This window comes from Aethalodelphis obliquidens, unplaced genomic scaffold (genome assembly GCF_003676395.1).
Source record: "Aethalodelphis obliquidens isolate GAN/ISIS:26980383/991018 unplaced genomic scaffold, ASM367639v1 scaffold42, whole genome shotgun sequence".
NCBI classification, from domain to species: Eukaryota; Metazoa; Chordata; class Mammalia; order Artiodactyla; family Delphinidae; genus Aethalodelphis; species Aethalodelphis obliquidens.
The window spans coordinates 1,165,625-1,188,468 of NW_020837986.1; the positions used below are offsets into that span (position 1 = coordinate 1,165,625).

The following is a 22,844-nucleotide window of genomic DNA, read 5'->3' on the forward strand; positions in this document are numbered from 1 at the left end:
TTAAGAACCACTAGTCTAGGGAAAGCCAGACTTGTCCAAAACTTCAAAGCATGATCAGAGATGCACACTGTTGGTGCTCAGTGAATATGAGTGGGTGGATGGATGGGTGGATGGATGGTTGCCACGTAGAAGAATGCATGGGAGGCAGAGAGAAGGGAGCAACCAGTTCTGCCTGGGGCAAAGATTCCCAGGGGCAGCTGACCCGTTTGAAGTGAGACTTGAAGACTGAATAGGACTGGCCAGACAGACAAAAGGAGATAGGCATACCAGACAGGGGCAAGAGCAGACGCAAAGACCCAGGTATGAGCGAACATGGGGATGGTGTGTTTCAGCACCGTAGGGATTAGTTCACCGTGGCTGGCCACAGGTGCACTTGGGTAAGAGGAGGGGTAGTGGACGTTTTCGCCTTTGAAAAGCCCACAGGTTCCAAGGAGGTATCCTGATGGGAATCGCTTCTTGAACAAGCAGGTATCTCCCCTCCCCCCACTAACACTTAACAATTGCCCCAGTCTCCAGGTGGGGGGAGGGGGAGGTCCTAAAGATAATCCCACACAAGTGAAAAGCATCTGGTTATCTACCACCTCCTTTCCCATCCTTCTTTGCTCCTGCAGTCCACTCCTGAGAGGTCAGTGTTGCCAGCCGCCCCACTTTCCAGAGGAGAAATGGGCTCCAGAGGCCAGGTGACTTGCCCAAGGTCACTCACCCCCCTGGCTCCCAAGCGCAGCCAGGAGCCCTCTCTGCAGACTCACGCCTCCCAGTGCCCTGTTTTCCACTTCTCTGCTCTGCAGCCCTCCGGTTGGAATGCGCACAGTCTCACCTGCCTCCTGGGATTCAGCCCCTCTGGTTAGTGGGGGCAGGGGACCAAGGGTCTGGCGGGGGATGGCGGGGTGGAGGGGGGTGCAGCATCCCCCTGGCCGTGTTTTGCTCTGGGAGGAATCCCCACTGAGCCAGAACCTCCATCCCGTTCTAGGGCTACCCCATGAATCAACATGCCCCCGTGGTTAACTCAGTAATGCTTTTATTAATAGTTAATTATTCAGTGCACACTGGGGAAATGAGCCTCACTCAGGCCTTGTAAATTAAGGCAGTGATCTCGTGAAAGAAGCCAGCGGGAGTTCGTTACCCAATCCTGTCGCTGCATCTCCTGGCTCTCAATTTAGCAATGCTAAATAATGGGGGGGCTGGGGGGGCGAGTAGGGGACAGAGACCTTCTCCGGTGGAGGTGAGAAGGGGCAGATGAACATCCTCTGGTTTCCTCCGAGAGAAAGGGCTCAAGGAGGGTGTGGCGAAGGATCAGCTGGGAGATGTGATCCCGCACCGTGGCAGTTGTCATCGGCCTGCGTTCCTTGTCACTGCTGGGGACTCAGCGCGGCCCCCAGGGACTCGTGTCCAGGGCAGGGCCACCTGTCGCAGGTGTGGGACTCCCAGGCGGAGAGGAACCCGTCTCAGACACTCCCGTCTCTGAGCCGCAGGCCTCCCTCCCCCACGCAGCCTTTCTCATTTCACCAGTGTCAGGCTTCCTGGGCGAGGTTTTTGTTGTGGCTGAAGCCAATTTCCCGTCCTGAATTTGCAGCTGAGCTGCATAAGGGGCTTGTTCTAACCTGGTTTGGCTTTTCTAAATTTAACTTTCTCCGATGTTTTGTTTCCCTGGCGACAGAAACCCCTCTTTATCTTCCTGGGAAATGAAAGCCAGCACCTGCTTTGAACCTACTGTGTGCCAGGGCCTGTCCCCCCGGTTTATGTTGACTCATTCTAACGTTCAGCTCTGTCTTTGGGACAGTGACTCCACCTCCCTGGGTCTCCATTTCTTCATGTGAAAATGGAGATATAATACTCCCTATGTCTGGAGTGATTGTGATGGTTAAATGAAGTAATAGATGTAAAGTACTTAGAACCCTGCTGAACACATAGTAAGTTCTCTCTAGGGGTCGCTGCTATTACTGTCTTCTTCACAACTGCGCTGCCATTATACAGATGAGAAAAGTGAGGTTTTCAATCCACGCTTTGGCTTGTTCAAGGACTCTTGACCCAGAACTTCACGTTGCCAAAGCTCATCACTTGCCTTCCATGGAGGCAAAATGGGGAGCCGATCTCTTCTCCAGAAAAGCACATTGGCCAAGTCCCAGGAGCCAGGAAGGATGTGCCCTTCTGTCCCTGCATGCAATACAGAGCCTCACCAAGGCAGTCTGGGCTGAGACAGTGGAGCACTGGGTCCAAACCCTGCCATACCTGCTAGCTGTCACGTCGGCCCCTGCAGCCTCAGTTTCCACTTCGGGCAAAATGGGCTCCTGGCAGCACCTACCTCCTTGCATGGTCGTAAGGATTTCTGTTTGAAAGTGCCTGACACCTCGTAGCCTTCTTTGAGAACTCTCTGCACCTGGGATAACAAAAAACCTCCCCCGCCCCAGGTTGTTGGAGGAACCCTGGAGACGATGGGCGTCCATCTGCCGTCAAGCAGGAAGATATGAAACAGGTGAGCTTCTGGTGCTCCGCCAAGGCCACTCAAAGGCAGGGATTTTTCAGAGAGCCTCTGGGGATGAAACACTGCCCCCGTGGATGTGATGGTCTCTGGCCTGACGGGGGTTTTCCTGGGACAGGTGATGCAGAGGGTTGGGGACAGATGGCCTTTCCAAAACCCATGCCAGTTGTGAACTGCCTTGCAGGTGAAGGTCGGCTTCTCTGCTGTGACCTCCCCCTCCCCCAAACTGCTAGAGCCACACATGGGCAAAAAGTCTGGGGTGGGGATTGAGGAGTACGGCTCCAGGTTCATCTATAATATGTTGCATCAGATTTAAATGTCACTGCTGCAGGCGGCTGACCCGGGTTCCCACACAATGGGCCACGAGGGGCGCCTTCGCCACCTCTTCATCTTCCTGGTGGTAGCTGACCAAAGGGAGGGAGATTTGGTTTCTTAAAAAACTAAACACTTGTTGAGCACTCTGGCGTTGCCTGGGCAACAGCCGAGGGGGGAGAGAGAAGCGTCTTATTGTTGAAAGTTATTCTTGCTCTATGTCAGAGGGTTGCTCTGAAAAGACCCGAGTTCTCCAAGCGTCCAGACTGGTCTCTCTCTCAATCTCTCCCCTGGCCCGGCTGGCCGTGCAATCCCAGCTCTTGTCCTCCCTCAGCCCCCAGACCCACTTCCAGGTCCGGGGCTGTGGGAGGGGTCCTGGCCACGCTGGACATCAGGATCCTGGAGGCAAGTTCCCTCCATACTCTGTGCGTTCACCCCCAGGCCCAGGGGGCTCGTGGAATAAATGCCCAAGCAACAGGCCGGCAAGGAGAATCCCTGCTGCCCCACCATGGGCTGCCTTTCCGGCACCCGACCTGGGATATGGACACAAGTGTGGCTCCGTGACTTAGGGGTCAGCTCACAGAAGTGCCCAAACTTGATCGGGGTGGGGGTGGGGAGAGTCCTGGCCATATAATCCAGAGGTGGGCATCTTGGTCCTCAAGCCCAACCAGGGGCGAGACAAAGGTGACCTTGTGCCAGGTCATTGCTGGGGGGCCATGGCTGAGTGCAGCCGCCGGGATCCTTGGAGACAGTGTAAGTGGCACCCCGTGCCCCTCTACCCCTCTCGCGACACTGTTTCAGAATTGTTTACTCGCCTCTCTTCCCCACGAGACTGTCAGCTCCCTGACAGCAGAGACGCATCTATTCATCTCTGTGTATTCTTGTAAGCTGCCGCAAATCCTTTCAGGAGCAAGGCAAATTCTGAAAATCCAGATGAGATGTACATATATTTTTAATTAGAACATGTTTACATAGTGAATACATACACATGATGCAAAATTCAAAGTTTAAAAGGAATGAATACCCATGTCTCCTGCTGCGCAGTCTCCTTGTATGGGGACAGCCATGGTTTCCAGCTTCCGATGTATCCTTCCAGAGATATTCCACTCATATAGAAGCAGATGAGCATCAAATAAAATATATTAGTCACATCTCTAGCTCCTGTGTCTAGCACAGGGCCCAGTATATGGTAGATGCTTGATAAAAGTTTGTCTGAGAGATGAACACACAAACAGGTGATGCATGGATGGTTGGGTGGGTAGATGGATGGTTGGGTGGATGGATGGGTGCCGCTCTTGTACTGTTAGTTCCCTTTTCACCCAGATGTCTGGGTTCCCCAACAGGGATTTCCTTGAGAGAAGGATGGAGGCCCAGCATCAGACACGTTCGGTCTGAGGGGTCCGTGTTCTTCAAATGGAGACATTTAATAGGCAGTTGGACTGTGCTTGTATCAGGGAGGAGTCTTGTTCGACTGCTAGTAACAGGGATCCAACTACAATGGTTTGAGTCCATAAAGGTTTTCTTTTCCTCGTGATGAGAAGTTTATAGGGGTTCAGCCCTCAAGGATACCAGAGTTGAGGTCACTGTGATGTCCTTGACCTTTCTCTCGTGGTCTCAAAACTGTTAGGGGAGGGGGCTCCAACCATCATATCCAAGTTACAGGGAGGAAGAAGAGGGGCAAAAGGATGCTTCCACCGCCTATAGGAAGCCTGTTCCTGGAGGCCCCACCAAATGACTTCTAATCATATGTCCACGGCAACCCTTAGCAGCAAAGGAGGCTGGGATGTGTGGCCTTTAAGATGGGCATGTTACTCCCCCAGATAATATTGGGGATCTATTAGCAAGGAAGAAGAGGGAGCTGGATAGAGTAGGCGACTCACAGCCCCTGCCACCCCTGCCCAGGGTGGAGACTCTGGGCCCCGGGAATGGACACAGCAGGAAGGCGCATCCCAGAAAAGAGCATAAACTAAAGCACAGAGGCATGAAAGCTCATGGCACATTCGACCTACATCCTGTGGACTCTCGCCTCCAATATCTCCGAATAGTCCCACTTCTCCTGCCCCTGGTCCTGGCCACCGTCATCACCTGGGGGACTGCAGCAGCCTGGCCCCTGGTCTCCCCACTCCCTCTCTGACCCCATGCTCAGCGCTCCGTTGCCTGCCCAGCATCCACAGTGACCCCTGCGTCCATAAATCAGAATGCATGGCTCCCTGCTTAACTCCCAGCAGCAGCCTGACTTGGAATGAAACCCCAGGTCCTCGCCCAGGCCCTCACAGCCTTCCTTGACATGGCCCCTGCGCTCCCCGTCCTCTCCCACCATCAGTCACTTTGCTCCATCCGCACCCCCTCCCACTGCAGAGCCCTTCTCTTGCCCCCGAGGCCCGGAGTGAATTTCACTCTGAACCTTCCCGTGGCAGCTTCTCTGCCTCCTTCAGGTTGCCACTCATATATCACTACCCCAGAGACCGTCCCCCCAGCCCCACCCCTCTTCTACCTACCCCCCTCTCCTCGCCATCGCTCTCTACTCCAGGACTTAACCCATTTGGGGCCACGGACCCCTGGGCCTCTGGAGAAGCCTATGGACCCCTTCCCAGAATAATGTTTTTAAATACATAGAAGATATGTAGAATTACAAAGGAAGCCGATTATATTGAAATGCTGTTTTCAAAATATTTACAAAACAAATGTGTGATACAGCACTATAGGTGCATCTGTATTAACGCATTAGATAACAAGATCTAGCAGCACCTCCATTAACTCCCACGAATTTGAGGCAGTGATGAGTGTCAATGATATTTTGAAACGTCTGCAACCACTGTAACGTAATAGGAAAGATCTGATTTCTGCTGGTGACAGTCACAGGCATTGCCAATACTACAGTGTGTTGCCAACACTTTCAATTGAGGAGAAATGCTATATTTCAGTGAATTTAGTGAAATAAAAATGTAAATTTTCGCCCTTTGATTTCACTGACCCCCCCTGTATTCTGTCTGTAGCTCCCTCGGAGGAGTCTGGTTGGTTTTGGTTTTGGTTTTCTTGAAAGCCCCTTTCTCTGCCTGACATTACACATTTATCTGTTAACTTGCTTACTGTCAGTTCCGCCCAGGAGGGCAGGGATTTTATCTCTTCTGTTCTCTGCTGTATCTTCAGAACCTAGAACACTGCCAGGCACGTAAGTAATCAATAAGTATATATTTTTAAATAAATGAACAAGCAAGGGATGAGGCTGGAGAGACAGGGAGGCTGGAGGCAGATCTGGGGGGCCTTGAATGCCACGCTCTGGAGCATGGCTGTGACCGGCAGTGATGGACTCACCCTGGGAGGGAAGCTGGGCCTTGGAGAGATCACTGTCCCATGGCAGCTGGGCTGACAGTTGGGATGACTGGGGAGGTGAGAGATGGCCGAGGCCGCCTTCCAGAGGCAGCTTTCTGAGGGAGGCTTGGGCATCAACCACTTAGCATCATTCGTGAATGTCGGCAGCCACTTCACCCCCTGCCTTCCTGCCTCCTCCTGCTGTCCCCCCACCCCCACCCCGGATGTTAAACAGGAACCCTGGAGAAGCCATGGTTTCTCAGTATTTCCCGGGCAATAAAGATGTGCTAGACAACGGGACAGGGCCCACGGGGCTGAGGAGGCAGGCACGGGGGTGGGCGGGTGAGAAGAGGTCCCAAGGCAGCCACTGCGGGGCGGGGGTCCTGGTGTGTCAGACTCTGGGGTCAAGCTGTTGAAGGGTCACCCCTCCCAGACCGTGGCTGGCTATTCAGAACCAGGGATTTTACAGCAACCTGAAAATCCAGGGAAAGACCAAACTTCTGGAATCAGCTGGCCTTCGGCCACTTGTTCCTTAATTGCACACAGTTGAACAGGTCACATATATGCCCCACACCTCCCTCTCCACATCTCGGAATGGGGTGGGGTGAGGATTCAATGGGGAAAGTGATGGATCTAAAGCAGCCAGCTCAATGCCAGGTGCACAACGGTTGCCTTTGTCACTGTTAACCCCTCTACTGCTAGTGTTCCTTAACAATCCACTTTATCACCCTGCCCATAAAGGGAGGGGGAGGATGGCGGAAGGTTACCAGAGGAAACAAGTCAGTAGTGGAGAGAAAAGGCAAGTTCTGGAGTCAAACAGATCTGGGTTCAAATCCAGCTGTGTGACTTTGGGTAAGGCGCGTCACCTCTCTGAACCTCAGTTTTCTCATTCAGAAAACAAGGATGGTACCTTCCTCTCATGGTGCGGTGAGGATTACTGGACGCGGATGCTGTATGGAGGTAAGCGCTCAATCAGCAGGGCCGCGGAATACGTGATCACAGCCCCAGCCCTGTGCCGGGTGAGGATGAGACAGACAATGGTAATAGTCCCCTGCTTTTTTTGTCAAGAGGTCTACACTTTCGAACGCACTCTTTCCCATCCATCATTTCATTGGAGCCTCGCTTCAGCACCTCAGGATGAACAGGACTGAGAGTTTGATCCACATTTGACAAACGGGGACACAAGAGCTCAAGCGGCGTTGGTCTCAGGGAAGCAATCTGCTCAAATGTCACACAGCCGGTGAGATTCCGGGATGGACACGAAGCCAGGCATCTCAACTCCCGTCTCTTTTCAGATCAGCCGCTTAGGTATTCATCCACTCAACAGACAGTCCCTGAGCTAAGCTGCAGCAATAAGGCGGTAAATGGGCAGACACGACTTCCGCCCTCGAGGAACTTGGAGCCTGGTGGCTCAGGACACAGAGACCTTTTCCGAGGCTGCACCAATCACAGGGAAGACCCAGTTCTGCTCAGAGACGCAGATCGGGATGCACCCTGGGTTCAGAGTCATGGCTTTGTGTGCCCACCTTGGGCAGTGAGCAGGCCAGGAATAGAAGACTTCTCTGCCCTCAGGGATGAAATCCACTCGTTAATCAGCCCAGATACTGGGAATTCCCTGGTGGTCCTGCTTCCAGGGCAGGTTCGATCCTTGGTCGGGGAACTAAGCTCCTGCAAGCTGTGCAGCACGGCCAAAAATAAATACATAAATAAAAGTCCAGAGATTTGCACCAGGATCCCAGCCTGAACAAGAGTCCTAAAATAAAGGTTTCCATAGCCAGATGCGTTCAGAAAAGCTACACATCTCCCACCCTCTCTGAGAGTCACACTGCTTTGGCACACCCTGGAAAGTCCTGCAGAAAAGAACCCTGTTTAACACGATGCTTCCCAAACGTGCTTAACCACGTGAACAGTTTTTTTTTTCAAGCCACGCCTACTAACTTGGGAATTAGGAACAGGGCAGCGGAAAGAGCACAGTGTCTAGAGCCAGTTACTTGGGTTTGAAGCCAAGCCTTAGATGCGATTAGCACTTGGTAAGCTGTGGAAACATTATAACCCAGGAGAGGGGACGTGACTTGCCCAAGGTCACTCAGCGTCAGACCTACAATCCAGGTCTCCACGCATATGAGAGGCGTCCTTAGGGCATGTGCCACTTTGCTTCCCCTCTGACAGGGGCGGCCCTGACAGCCTGCTGGGTGGGTGTTATTTAGGTCTACTTGTCCATGCAGTGCCTTTGTACAGATTACAGAAAGGTGCCTCCTTCTCCTGGATCCACAGAATTCCACATGAGGGCACATGGATGGATAAAGCATTGCATGGACTGAATTTTAGCCGCAACTTGCTTCCTTAGCCAACTATCCTTGTGTAGGTTACAACCTGTGCAACTGTACATGGCAACGCTTACTAGCCTCTTTCTCCTCATTCCTCTTCATTCCTTCCACCCTGGTCCCCTTCGTGGGAACTGCACCCTCCCCTTAGGGTGCTGGGTTGAGGCTGGGTGGGAAAGCCCAGTTGTTGGGCTACACTTCCCAAGCTCCAAAGTAGCGTCGGCCAAAGATGCTGACTCAGCAAACTTTAATTTATTGCACAGGCCAGGGGTGCGCGTGAAGCAATTAGTGAAATAATGGTTACGTCGCACTAAAAATTATTTATAGAGTCACTGTGCACACAGCTGTGATTAAATTAGACAACCAAGGGGACTTTAACTGCCAACGGAGCCGGCATCCAAGGCCTCGGGCTCCAGCTGGCTGGGGATGGGGTGGGGTCACTTCTCCTGTCCAGTCACCCCCTGCCGGGCAGGTGAGCCAACCGTGACCCAGGCAGGGATGAGGAGGGTCTTCATGGGCAGGGGTGTGGAGAGCCATCTCCGTCCCGGATGTCCTGAGCTGCCAGGACATTTGAACATAAACAAGTCAGGGGCTTTCACATACCTGAGCCTTAGCAGTCCCTGAAACTCTTTCAAAGAGAGTCTTCTGTGGACCCCCAATGACTGAAAGGAAGGTGGTCTGGGTGAATTAGAAAAGATGGGCCTGGAGACCTATGGGCTTGACATTGACCCCAACTGTGGGCCCTGAGAGCACAGAGCCAAGCTGGAAACCAGAGATCAATCCAGCCCTCTCTTTTCAAAGGTGGCAAATGTGAGCGCCAGAGATTTCATCTCCCGTGTTCTCCCCACAGTGTCAGAGACCTTTGTTCCAGCCCTGGGTCCTGGGTAAGCCTTTACCCCAATCCACGTACCCCGTGAGAGTTAGTGTTGGACACAGAGCTTCTACAGGAGGGAACAGATATTTTGAGCACCTATGGCATACCGGACACTGTCTGTATTTATATTTATTGCTGATTCATGTTTATCTTTATATTCTTATTTAGCTCCTTGCAACATTCCTGTCAAGTAAGCAATCTTGTCCCTCTTTACAGATGCAGAATCTGAGGTTCAGAGAGGTAAGGATATTTGCCCACAGCCACAGAGCAAGAGAAGGGCAGAGCCATTTTCTTAAGGTCCATCAAACTCCAATGATGGAGCATTGTGGAGCTTTGAGTATTTTGCGGGGTGTCTCCTGGGTGCGGGGTGTGATGCTGAAAAGTCATAACAGGGTTTCCTTTACACTGGACACAAGACATGCATCATCTTGTTTCATCAGCAGCCCCTTGCGTGCACATGGGGAAACTGAGTCACAGAGCACTCCATAAAGGGCCCCCAGACGCCAAGACTGTGAGCACTGGGGTTTGTGCTCATCAACAGCCCTCCACCTCTTGCTGAGATGCAGTCGGTACACCGTGTAGGAGCCACAGACCTTTGCCCAAAGGCTGGAGCTACCTGTGCAATTCCAGGATTCTCTCAGGGGCTGAGGGTGCGGGTAGCCTAAGGGGTGGCAGCCAGGGCCAGGAGTGCGGGTTGCAGTCAGGAGACCCTGAATCCCAGTCTGACACCAACCCAAGCCCCACATCCCTGCGGCTTCTTTCCCTCTCCATCTGAGCTAAAGATGGATGCGGAGCATTTCACAAGAGCTCTGGCCACAGTCATCTTTTAGCAGCCCGTGTCCTTTCTGAAACTCACTGGTCCTCCCTCCAAATAAGCCGCTGGAGGTGCAGATCAGTGGGGTTACGGAGCAGGGCCCGGAGGCTCAAGTCTCCCTCCCACTCCTCCTCCCTTCCAGGGCCTCCCCAGCCCCTCCCCACTCCTCTCTCCCTCACAGTTCCCTGGAAAGCAGGACCAGCTCGCTCTCCAGATGTCTCCTGCCCAGGGGCACACGCTCACGGATCTGCAGGAACCCCACGCCTGGGACCCCAAAGGAGGAGGGCTACGTGGAGTGAGGACGGAGAATTGAGAGAGGAGCTGGATGACCCTGGTGCTCCCAAGCTTCGGGCAGGTCCCCCTACAGGGAGGAACCTCTGACAGCATAGGACACATTGTCCTAGGGAGCCAGCGCGGCTCCTCGTCCAAGTCAGGGCTGGCCTCTGGATTCGCCTGGCTGCGCACGGTGTCCGGTCCCCTCTCCCGGGCCTGTCCTGAGGCCGGAGGCTGCTGTCTCCTCCGGCCACTTAGCATGCAGGCCGGCTTGTGCAGGCTGCAGCGACCAAATGAGATTAGCTTGCCAGCTGAAGCAAGTCCCCACTTGCGCCACCCACGGCCCTGCGCGACCCCCAGCTGTTCTGCTGAGCCTCCCACGGCCTGGTGGGCCCAGCCTGGCCTCTGGCACCTCGCCCCCCACCCCACCCCATGCCCCATGGAATTCGGGCCAGCCAGGGGCAGGTCTAAGAGGATGAAGGATCCTGCCCAACTTTATAGCCCTGCTTCCTCTCTCTCAATAGCCCTTCTGGAGTCAGCTGGGGGAGGGGGGCAGGCAGAGGGAGACAAACAGGATTAAGGATGCTTCCTTGCTTTGCATCCCTTGCCAATTCTCCATCAGACCTCCTGGGGGGAGTGGATAGGAGATCCCAGCCACATCTCCTCCCATTAAAGCCCCGAGTGCGGGTGGGAGCGGCCGGGAGTGGGGATCGAGCAGAGGAGGGGTCCAGTCCAGCTGCACTCCCTCTACCTCTGCTCCCCTGGGCCACTGGGAATCAAGCATGAAAGTCTGGCCCAGCCCTGGGCCTCCCTGACCGTTCTCCTGGCCAGGGAAGGAAGAAGGACCCAGCTCAGCCACTCAGCCCTAGTCTAGCTGGAGTCCCTGCCCCCTGGGCCCCAGGAAGCTTCCAGGGGTCTGTGAAGGAAACTGGGGGAAGCCTGGGTTCCCAACCAGGCCCCCTGGGAGAGGTGAGAGATGCCTTTGATGTCAGGACTTGATGTCAGGGTGATGTCAGGGTGGAGGTGTCTCTTGAAGGGTTGAGGGTGTGGCAGGGGTGGCTCCGCCCAGGGCTCCTGCTCTGCCTCCGACCATGCCCCGGGCTCACCTGGCTGTCTGCAGCCATCCTCCTCCCTCTTCCCATCTCTCCCTGTTCTCCATCTCACAGGCTACTTGCCCAGCCAGGAGTAACCCACTCCTGGGTCCGCTCCTGAGTCCACTCCGCTCCTGAGTCCACTCCGGTGGTCCTGAGCTACCCTGGGGCTTCCTGCCTGGCTGGGGGCCCATTGCGCTGCTCCCCTTAAGGTCTGAGACTGGCACCTGAGATTGCAGAGGATGGCAAGTCCCTACCGCCTCCCGCATCTACCTAGCCGGCCCAGGTGGATCCAGATGAGCTGAAGGGGGCCCAAGGTGAGGGAGGGGCTCCTCTTCTCCCTGGAGAGAAGAGGGAAGTGTTCCCAGCACACACCTCTCCCCCGCCCACCCCGACTCCCTGCCCCTCCCCCTCCCTCTCATTTCCCAACTTTTCCCACCCCCTCAGCAGATCGGGCAGCCAGCTCACACCCTGCACACTTCAACTTGCACTTATTTCTACCCATCTCACTGTGCAAATCATCAAACCTCTCCGAGCCTCAGTCTCCCCATCTGCAGAATGGGGGTGACCCCTACTATCTCAAGGGCTGCTGTGGGGCCCAAGTTAGATCACAACTGCGCACACCCATGTGAATCATGGAGGCATCTGAGGGATTTTTCATCCTAGGTGACTGGAAATCCCCGTGCCTTCTGGGTTTGCTCCTTTTGCCCACAAAAGTCTCTCTAGGCCCTTGCCCCAGCCATGCAGATGCTCCTCAGCCTGGTTCAGTGAGCACGGCCCCTCTGTGTTGGGGAACAGGGGTCCTTTCCAGCCTCTGGTCCTGGGCAGAGGGAGCCGGGAGCCTCGGGATGCAGCGATGCAGAGGCAGGAGGGTGTGGATTAGAAACCCATCACAGAAATGACTTTCTTATCACGCCACGACCTGAATTGACAGGACCAACTCTGGAAATGAAATTGCCTCCCCCCTCCCCTGCCGCCCATCCCCGCCCCTTCCCTGGGCTCCTGGTTCTTTCCACACTCCAGCCCGCACCTCTGGAGGCCCTGCCGGTAAAGACCCAGAGACAGAGATATGAGAGAGAAGCAAAGGTAGAGGGGAAAGTGGGGTGGGCAGGGACCCCACGCCCCTGGGGGGCCACGCGCCAGAGGTTGAAACAAGGAAGAGATGGGAGAAGAGAGGGTAGCGTGGGACGTCAGCACAGAGGAGGGTGCGCCCCTCCCTTCTCCCTTCTCCACCTGCCCCTGCACCCAGCTGGAGGGCTGGGGCCCTCTCCTTCCTGCTGGCCCGGGGCAGGGCTCTGGTGACCGGGGCAGAACCCTGGGCTGGAGCCCATGGGTGCTTGGAAGCAGCCCCAGTGAGTTCCTGGCAGAGCCCCGGCTGCAGGTGGTGGGGAACGGGCCGCGGGTGGCCAGGGGCAGTCAGCTGTGCTATCAGGTGGGCGCTCACCACAGCCAGCCCCAGGCACGAGGTAAGCAGGGTGGGGCCGAGCGGAGGGCGGGCCTGGCTCCAGGTGCTGCCTGGGCAGGGGGCTGGGACCCAGTATATAACCCTCTATAGCCCCCATGGTACCTACCAGCCCAGCCCCCAGGCCTGATGGCAAGCCAGAAGCTAAATGTTGCCGCCTCCCAGTTGAGCTGGTCTGGCTCCCCCTTCCCAAGATAGCATCTCCATCTAGAGCCTGAAAGTATGGGACTCTCTCATTCACTGGCACCTTGGCCTTCAGCCAGGTTGTGGTCCCCTCTCTCACATCCATCCCTCTCTCCTCAGCCCCTGCTCACCCCCTCCCATCTCCCCCTCCCCCATGTATCCACCCATCACTGGTCTGGTGTAGACTGCCTGCCGGTAGGCAGTCACAGGGACCAGGGAACCCAGCAGGGGGAGGACTGCATCCCAGGATCATGTGGTCCCAGACCTTCCCCCACTCAGCCCATTCCCCCTCCACACAAACACCCACCCACCCACCCACCCACACACACACACACACACACACACACACACACACACACATCTTTTTTTCAGAATGTGTTGTTGAATCTCAAGTTCATGCATTATCAACTCCAGACACCTCTTAATCCAAGCCCCATTTTACAGGTGGGGAAACCAAGGCCCGGGGATGGAGTGGACTCGTCCAAAGTCACACGACAAGGAAATCCCTCTGTGCCCAGCCAGTCCTTCTCTCCCAGGAGGTCCCCCCGTAGAAGCCCCCACTGGCCTCAAGACTCGCTTCCCAGACGTTCCCGGTCCTCCTAGCTTCCCTGCTCACCTGGGCCTCCCAGGCCTGGCCAATTGCAGGGCCCCAAAGTTAATAAGTCAAGGTGACTTTGGGGACAAGAATCGGCCTCTTTCTCCCTTGTCCCGCCCATTGGCATAATCCTGGCTGGCAATATGACAATGATGTTTGTTAAAGACAGAGCGCAATAAATTAATACCGTTAAGGTGTCGCTACAAAATGCAAAGTAGGTAATTTCCTGCCAGGGAGGAGCGGAGCCTTTAAATTGTAATGGATTAACTTTCCCAGCAGCAAACGTGTCCCCCGAGGGAGGGAGTTGGGGAGGCAGGGGTGGAGCTGGGTTGATGGTGGGGGGCCCCCCCATTGCTGCCCAGGATCTGGGCCTCAGGTGTCCAGGCCCCGATCTGAGGTCTCCACTGGATGTCAACCCCTTCCCCACTGTACAGAAGGGGAAACTGAGGCCTGCACGAGGCAGGGAGCTGTAGAAGCCCACGGGGAGACAGTGGTGGTGATCAGGGACTTCCTGTGACAACCCACACCCCTCTAGAGAGGAAGGCTGCGGATGCCGCATTTGTGGGACCCTCAGGAGGAGCCCCTGTTACAGACCACCCTTTCTTGAGGGTGACTAGAGCAGTCCCCCCAGGCCTGGTCCAGCCCCAAAGGTGACTGAGCCCCCAGCCCAGCGGAGGCCTCAGCCCCAGAGGCAGTTGTGGCCCAGGCGCCAGCTTCTCCCTCCCAGGGTCCACACCATGGAAAGCAGGGAAGGATGGGGTTTCCTTAGGGCTGAGGAGGTGGGAGAAGGGGAAGGGTGCACCAGGAACTGAGGGTCAGACCCTGGCCTGATGCCCTGCCCCGCTCCCCCCAAACACTGCCCTTAGGCCCTGGGAAGGGAGGGGGCTCGAGAAGGAGGAAGGGAGGGGGAATCATGAGGGGAGCAGTTTTTTCTGTCAGTGGGGGAGGGGAGGGAGTGGGAGATGCTGGCAGGCCAGCTGAGAGGCCAGTGTGAACTGGGCCCACACCAGCACCTCTCAGGGGCAGCCCCTCCTTTAAGGCTCAGGCAGCTCCTCCGTCCCCAGGAGAATTGCTGCAGCCCCAGCTCAGGGCAGGCCGCTGGGCGGTCTCACGGACCCCGGCAGAATTCTAATTTCCCATTTATCTCTGCAGCTTCTCCAGCTATATTAAAGGGGTGACGCTCTGCAGGAGGCTCCCAGACTAATTGGATTTGGACTTCCTCTCACTCCTGGGCGAGGGAAGGCGTGGGAGGGGGACGGGGCAGCTCCGACTTGGGGAGGGATGCTGGGGACCTGGGCTGGAGTTGGACTCAACATGGGTGGCTGCGATCCTGGAGTCCAGACCCCTGGTTATATCCCGACTGCTGTGTGGCCTTGAGCAAGCCTCTGCCCCTCATCTGAGATGATGACGATGATGATGACAATAATAACAACCACAGCAACAACAACCATCACTTACACAGCATTTCCTAGGTACCAGGCCCTGTTCAAAGTGCTCTGTATGACAGCACGCCTCCAGTCTCAACAATAGCCCAGTGCGCTAAGTATGTTCCATTGTACAGATGAATAAACAGAGGCATTCAGTAACCTCCCCAGAATCTGGATAGTACCCACAATGAACATTTCATGTTTGTCACATGCCTGGAGTCCCAAGTTTAAAAGCCCAGTTACACCTAAATAAACCGGGGTTGGGGAGGGCGGGGGGGGGGGGGGGTGCTCCCTGTGCCCATTTTGCAGATGGGGAAATGGAGGTCTGGTCCACAGCTGCTTTTAGCTTTAGGATTATGTCACTCTCATGAAGGCTCCCTTTCATTCCCTCCCAGGGTTCAGGGCTGGCATTTCCAGGGTAGAAGGCTGGGTTTTCACATGGTATATTCAGTGCCAGTGTCTGAGGTAGGGCAGGGGTCCATGTGCCCAGCACCTGCTCTCCCTCCATCCATCCTACCTCTCTCCTTCCCTGGACTCAGGTCTCAATCCTAGTATTCTCTACACCTGCTCAGGCCCCTTGTCCCACACAAGAGCTGAGTTGGAGGGAGGGCCTCACCTCCTGAGCACAAATTCATTCCCAGATGAAACCCAGAGGCAAATCACACCCCTCTGCGGGTCCAGAGTGGAAGGATGAAGAGGTGAGAGCGCCAAACTCCACTGGATCCTGTTCCCTAGTGACCCTAGAATGAGGTCCTTTACACGAGTTACCTCATCTCGTCTTTAAGCCAGTCCCATAAGCCATGCCACTCACTCACCCATTTTACAGACAAAAAAACAGAGGCTCTTGTGAGGTACTCTGTGCAAGGTCTCATGGTGAGGACCTGGTTGAGCTGGGATTCAGACCAAGTTTGTCTGAATCCAGAAGCTGAGCTCTTCACAGCACGCTTTCCCATGCAGGGGGAGTCAGGACTCGGAAATTCCAGCGATGGAGGCCCTGCAACCAGGGCCGGAGAACAGGACTCCAGTGGAAGGAGCCCTGGGCTGGGAACCAGGGGACCTGGGTTGACATCTCTACTTGGCCCCAGACTCACTGTGTGATACTTTACTTCTCAGTTCAATGACAAAAATGGAGATAATAATAGTGCCTACCTTATGGGGTGTTTGTATCACAGGAACTGTTAAAAAAACAAAGCACTTATCACAGTGCCTGACCCATGGTAGGTGCAGGATCAAAGCTAGCCATCATTTCCATCATGAATTCATTTCCATCGTGAATTCACACCAGCCTCCCGAGACTGAGAAGCACATGGGAAAGCTCCACAGTCTCAGAGATCGTCAGTGCTGGAAGCGTCAAGTTCTAGGCCCTATGTTTCAGACAGGGAAACTAAGGCCCAGGGTTGCAACAAGCGAGTGGCAGGGCCAGGACTCCACCCTAGGGCTCCTGGTGGCTTCCCTGCTCCAGCCAGGGGGACAGTTCTTTTTCCATTCTCCTTTTGCCCTGTGTGCCCGCATCTGTCCATCCAGGCGTCCCTCCTGCAGGAGGCCAGCTGGATGGCTGACCCTGGCAGCCCTTTTTAGTCCAGCCACGCTGGCAGGAACCTACCCGAATAAATGCAAAGAGAGCCCCCTCTGGAGGTGCTCTTGCTGTGTCCCCGTCCAAATGTAATTTTGCCAGGGCCTTGATAAATCTTCTTGTGGCCTCCACCCGGCCTGAGACCTAGATTTCATCTTATTGAGAGGTGACACTTCTGCCCTTTGGTACCAGCTATCGATTGCAGGTGGCACCCGGAGGGGAGAGCGATGAAGAACCAGGTCCTGGTAAACACTCTTCTGCCCTCCATCCTTCCCTTAAACACCGTGGGGCCAGCCTACTTGAGACATGGTCACCTGCCCTTCCAGAACAAGTGCCGGGACCCCACTTCTATTCCCTGGCTCTCAGCATTTCCGTGCACACCTGCCTGACTTCCAACTGCCAACACCTGAACCTCTTTACCTGAGATTTGCTCTGGCCTTGGGAGCCAGTTTGCTGCCCAGATGGCAGACTGGAAGAGCCATGGGACAATGTTCACGGAGTAGCTCTTAACTACTGACTCTTTGGGGGTTAGATACTCTGAAGTATGAGTTCTATGCTGGCTCCCAGAATTCCCCAGTGGGGTTAGGCTCCACTCTGCAGTGGTAATGGGCTTGACCATCCCACCTCATTGGCTGTCTCCCTTCCCCCCTCACTTGCCCACCCTCCTGCTCGTGTTTTCTGAGATGACCTCCCCAATCAACTACTTGACCTTGAATGCTTTCCTTTGGGTCTCTTTCTGCAAGAACCCAAACTTAGACACTCACCAAACATTTTTTAGCAGCTCAAGAGGTAATGCACTGTAGTCAGCAACGGAGATACGGGAGAGGTCTGACATTTATTGAATGCCTACTACGTTCAGGGACACAAGAAACACATGTGTGTTTCTTTCTCCTGGATCAATTATTCATGCAAGCTGAATGACGCCTCTGGAACGTTTTGTCCCAGTTTTACAGATGAGGAAACAGATGCTCAGAGAGGTGAAGTCACTTGCCTAAGGTCACACAGCCAGCAAACGAGAGTCAATGTCTAAACTCAGGCAGCCCACTCTCTTACCCACTAGACAGAGGTGTGAAATGAAGCCAGGATCCACTTCCAGGTATGACCAACAGTTCAGTTGGGAGAATTTCTCCCAAGGGCAGGGCAGGCAGCCTTCTGCAAGGCGCTAAGGACACCACAATAAAAAGACACAGTTCCTGCTCTCACAGGGGCTGGAGATCTGGTGGGGGAGATAGACGCATGAAAGACAATATGGCTGGGACCCCTCACAGAATGCACTGCAACATCTTCCCTACAAGGTCTTCTTCCTATAGAATCTTGGGATATTTGTGGTAGCAGGCAGCTGAGAGATTGTGTATTTCAGCACTTTCATTTTATGGACGGGGCAACTGAAGCCCAAGAGAGATGGGGACTCGCCCAAGGCTGTCATCCAGGACCAGGGCTCTTGTATTTGAATTCTGCTGAGCCTCACCCCCTAGCCCCGACCCCCAGCCCAGCCTGTGTCTTGGTCTTACCCTGCAATTCCCCAACAGAAGATCCATCATAAACAATTCGCAAAACTCAGAAGTCTCAACGTTAAAAAAAAAAAAAAAACAGGTGTTACTACATAAAATGTTTAAATTTCTGTACAACCTAAGGAAAAAAAATATACAGATGTAGGAGAAAATATTTGCATATAGCAGGTTAAGGGTTAATAACCTTAATATACACAGAACTTTTACCAATCAATAGGGGAAAAACAGGCAATCGGAAAAAATAATGGACAAAAGATATGAGGAGGGGACACGAGTCTAAGGAGTCGATGCCAGAGCTTTGGACTTCTGAGGATCCCAAGAGTGGTAAAGCTGTTATAACTCGTCAAATAAATGCTTATTCATTATTAAAAGATCCATTTGTAGTGTGGGTCGCACATTACTGCTTGTTAAACCTGTTAACGTGCTGGGAGTCCTCCCAGCTGCCTTATTTACAGTTACAATCGCAGAAGAAGGTGGCCAAATGCCAGAGCCATGGCCCCAGTGTTGGGACCCACTCCCTGCCCCCCCACTCCCAGCCCTGTGCCTGTGGTCCCTCAGTCCCAAGCAAGGTGGCCTTCGAGTCAAGTTGCCTCTGCAGCCTGGATGGGGCACACCCAGGAGGAACATGGCTGGGGAGTCAGGACACCTGCTCCCGCTCCCGACTGTGTGATCTGGACGTCAGTTTTCCTGTCTGTAAAATGGGTGGGTTGGCACCAATGATATCAGAGGTCATTCCAACGCTGAAGAGCCAACATTCGGGGGGAGGGGTGAGTGGCCGAGGGAGATTTGGCACCAACCATCTTCCCTGCCCCCACCTCTATGCAGAAGGGCAGGTGCTGACCTAATCAACTGGAACTCAAGGAGTCCTTTTACGTGACTTAGGACAGAGATCCCACTTTACAGGTGGAAAGTCAGAGGCCCAGAGAAGAGCAGGGACTCACGTAAAGTTTCCCAGGCCCCCAGTCAGGAATAGAGCCCCAGTCCCTGGATTCCTCCTCTTTCTCCCTGAAAGGGAAGCAGAGGCCACAGACAGCTGTAGAGTTCTGCGGCTACCGGGAATTCCCTGCTTCCCTGCTCTCGTCTCTCAGCCTCCTTCCCCTCCTCCCTGATTCCATGGAAATCCCTCCCCCAGGACCATAAGCATCCTTGCAGCAGGGGAGTCTTGTCAGGTGTCAGGCCAGCAGTGTCCCCCCAGCCAGCCGGGCTCCCTTTGTCTCTGCTCTGAAGACAAGCCCTGGCCCTGAGGGAGTGATGTGCCCTACACTGCCCGTGGCTATTAGCCACATGGCCCTTCAGATTAAGCATCGCCAGCTTCAGGAAGTCTCCAGAGCGGCACCTAAGTACTACCGAACACCTACTCCGTTTTGTCGTGGGCTTGATATCCTTCATCTTGATGACTCCTCTTCCATCACTCTCAAAAGGAGTCAGTGTGTGCCCAGTGCTGGCGGTGAGGCGATCAGGACTTGGGGCCAGATTCTGCTGCTTCCTGTGTGACTCCAGGCAAGCCACGTAACCTCTCTGTGTTCTTCAGTAAACGGAGCTGTCATAAGGAAACATGTAGAGAATAAATGAAAGGTATTAGCACAGTACCTAGGACATGGGGGGAGGTCAATAAAAAGTTGCTGCTATTGTTATCTGAAAGATGGGATTAATAACATCTACCTGAGTGTGCTTGAGAGGAGGTAATGACACGATGGATCTAAAGCATATGGGAAAATATCAGGGGCTCATTTAGGACCATCCTGGGGCGAGACCAAAACTGGCGGCGGTGACTCAGGCAGAGATGCTCAGCTCGTGGACAAGGGGCTCCATCAGGGTGGCCCCGAATGCTCGCCAGGGAGATGACCACCTCCTCAGCTCCCACCTGGGGCTGACCCCAGCCCTGTCCAGCCTTGGGGTGTGATCCAAGCCGGGCACGCCAGCATCAAGCCTGGATGAGAATGTGGAGCCCAGGAAGACACACATGATCAATACTAAGCCAATCTACTACAAGATTATCCTGGCCTCTGATATCCAGTCGTAAAGAAAATCACTCAGCACGCTAGGGAGATGTGAAAAATGCCACGGATTACAGTTTGGGATGTTCCTAGTGAGAGTAAGTGAGTTCGGGATTGTTTCCTGCAGTAAATAATTCATCCACTTTAAACTTCGTTTTTTCTTACCAGTGTCTCCCCTCCCTGCCTCTCCCGCCAGCTCCCTCTCAGGCTTGATTTCTCCAAGGCTCCCACCCCACCTCTATCCAGGGCAACCCTGGACAGGAGCTCATTTGTATTATGAGCTCCTTGCAGCCAGCAAGGAGCTCATAATACAAATGTTTTGAGGCTGGTAATGACACTCATCATCATTCTCTGTTAATTAGTAACACTGGCAAGAAAAGCTTCTTTGTGACAGAGGCTGAGGACCACCCAGGCAGGAGAGCCTCGTTGGGGTAGCCATGGGGAACGCTGGAGCTATGCCGGGGAGCCGGGCATGGGGTATGGCACCAAGGAGGGTCAGCTTGCTGGACCGAGGGTGGTCTGGCCAGAGACAGCTCCTACCATGAAGGACTCCTTCTTCTGCTCCTATCAGATGGCTTGAGGGGGGCCTGGGACCGGGCCAGGAGGCAGGAAAAGAGGTCTGGCTAGTGATGGCCCCTTCACCACAGCTATAGGCACTTCACGGCCCTGAGTCAAAAGCATTTAAGAATGAATTTAATTACCAGGCGGCATGGGTGACGGGGAACGGATAGATTGGGAGTTTGGGATTGACATGTACACACTGCTGTATTTAAAATAGATAACCAACAAGGACCTACGGTATAACACAGGGAACTCTGCTCAGTATTCTGTGATAACCTAAATGGGGAAAGAACTTGAAAAAGAGTAGATACATGTATATGTATAACTGAGTCACTTTGCTGTACCCCTGAAGCCAACACAACGTTGTTAATCAATTGTACTCCAAACTAAATTAAAATTTTTTTAAAAAGAATCCATTTAAGAATCAATTCTGAGACCTGGGGCTCAGAATCGGCCGATGGTGGGCACCCGTGTGGCATCTCTTAACACACCAGCAGCTGGGTCTCCAGCCCATGACCACTCAAGAAGCAGACCCCAGGGAGGTGCGAGGCATATGATCTCCAGGAACTCTTAGCTTGGCGTGCGGAGATGGAGGATAACAGCAAACATTTACGGAGACCTTACTATGTGCTCAGAACTTACACAGATCCATTGATTCCTCTCAACATTCCCATGAAGTAGGTACTTTTTTGGGTTGGGGTTTGATTTTTTTAATTTTTTGATAGGTACTCTTTTTTATCCCCATTTTACAGATGAGAAACCTGAGGTACAGAACGATCAAGTAATTTGTCCACTGTCACAATAAGGCAGAACCAGTAGTGGACTCAGGGAACCTGGGTCCAAAGCTCACCTGTTTTTACCATAAAACGTCTAACGGGGAAGTAAAAAGACAGCTTTGGTTCATTGGGAACCATAGGGTACATTGGGGGCTGCAGGAGCACAGAGGAGGCACGCCATGCAGTCTGGGGTGATCAGCGAAGGCTTCCATGAGGAGGTGAGGTCTGAGAGAGCCTTGAGGGGTACATAGGAGTTCACTAGGGGAACTGGAGGTGGAAAGGAATTCCAAAAGGAGAGGGCATCATGAGCAAAGCAAGGAGAAAAGAAAGGGCAGAATTCAAGTGGTCTAGTGATGTCTGAGGATAAGGAGTGAGGTGGGGAGCCGTGAGAAACCAAGCTGAGGACCCTGGAGGTGCTGGATGCTATGCAGAGCAGGGAGAGCAGCGGAGAAGAGCTGACTTTAGGATGAAGGGAGGCGTTGTAGGGAGAGACACCTGGGAGACTGGTGATGGGCCAGGAGAGGGCTGGCCAGGGATTGGAGAGGAGGAGGCAAATTCAATAAACGATTTGGAGGTAAAAGAGGGCAGGATGAGTGATGGATTGCAAGCGGAGGGAGGATAAAAGAGAGGGAGAGTCCAGGAGGCGGAACCAGCAGGCTCCAGGCAGGCAGAAGGAGACCGCCTTTCTCCCCAGGCACAGGGGAGCCCTGCCAGCCCTCTTGGGGAGGGGGGCACAGCAGGCCGCTTCAAGCCCAGCTTGGCTGGTAGGGGGCCCAGCCACCAGCAGCTGATAAGGCAAGAAGTGCCCAAGCCTGAAAGACCCCCCAGCCAACTATATCTCCTCCTCTGGCGCCTTAAATCCCACCTTTCCAGCTTGACTCTCTTGGGTAAAGCATTGCCTGCTCTCTGATGGGGAGATCGTATTATGCCTTGAACTCGTCTTACGCAGCGTGGTAGATAAATTACATATCATCTGTTTTCAGGGGCCGCTTTCTGGGGTTCCCCCAGGCAGAATAAATTCTTCCCTCATCTGAGGTGCCGGAGTGCCTTGTATGCTTGCACAGCCGTGATGATGTCAGAGTGAGTTCCTTTTTGTTCCACCTCTGTTCGCTGCATTAGCCTGGGAGTTCCTGGAGGGGCGAGGTGACAAGGGATCTTTTTGTTTGTGTTTTTGCAAATAAGGACAATTTTGCATGAATGCAATTTTTTAAGTGTGTCTCCCCTTCTAGAACTAACCCTCTGAAGGGGGTCTCTTGTCTTATTATATTTATCATGCAGTA

General features: G+C 53.9%; 1 long non-coding RNA gene across 1 annotated transcript; it reads left to right on the forward strand.

Annotated features, from left to right (window-relative positions):
* Positions 1-474: 474 nt before the first annotated feature.
* On the forward strand, positions 475-8,130 carry LOC113605113 (uncharacterized). Its single transcript, XR_003427040.1, has 4 exons — positions 475-843; positions 2,409-2,473; positions 6,998-7,063; positions 7,172-8,130. It is a non-coding gene; the product is annotated as an uncharacterized LOC113605113 (long non-coding RNA).
* The last annotated feature ends 14,714 nt before the right edge of the window (positions 8,131-22,844 follow it).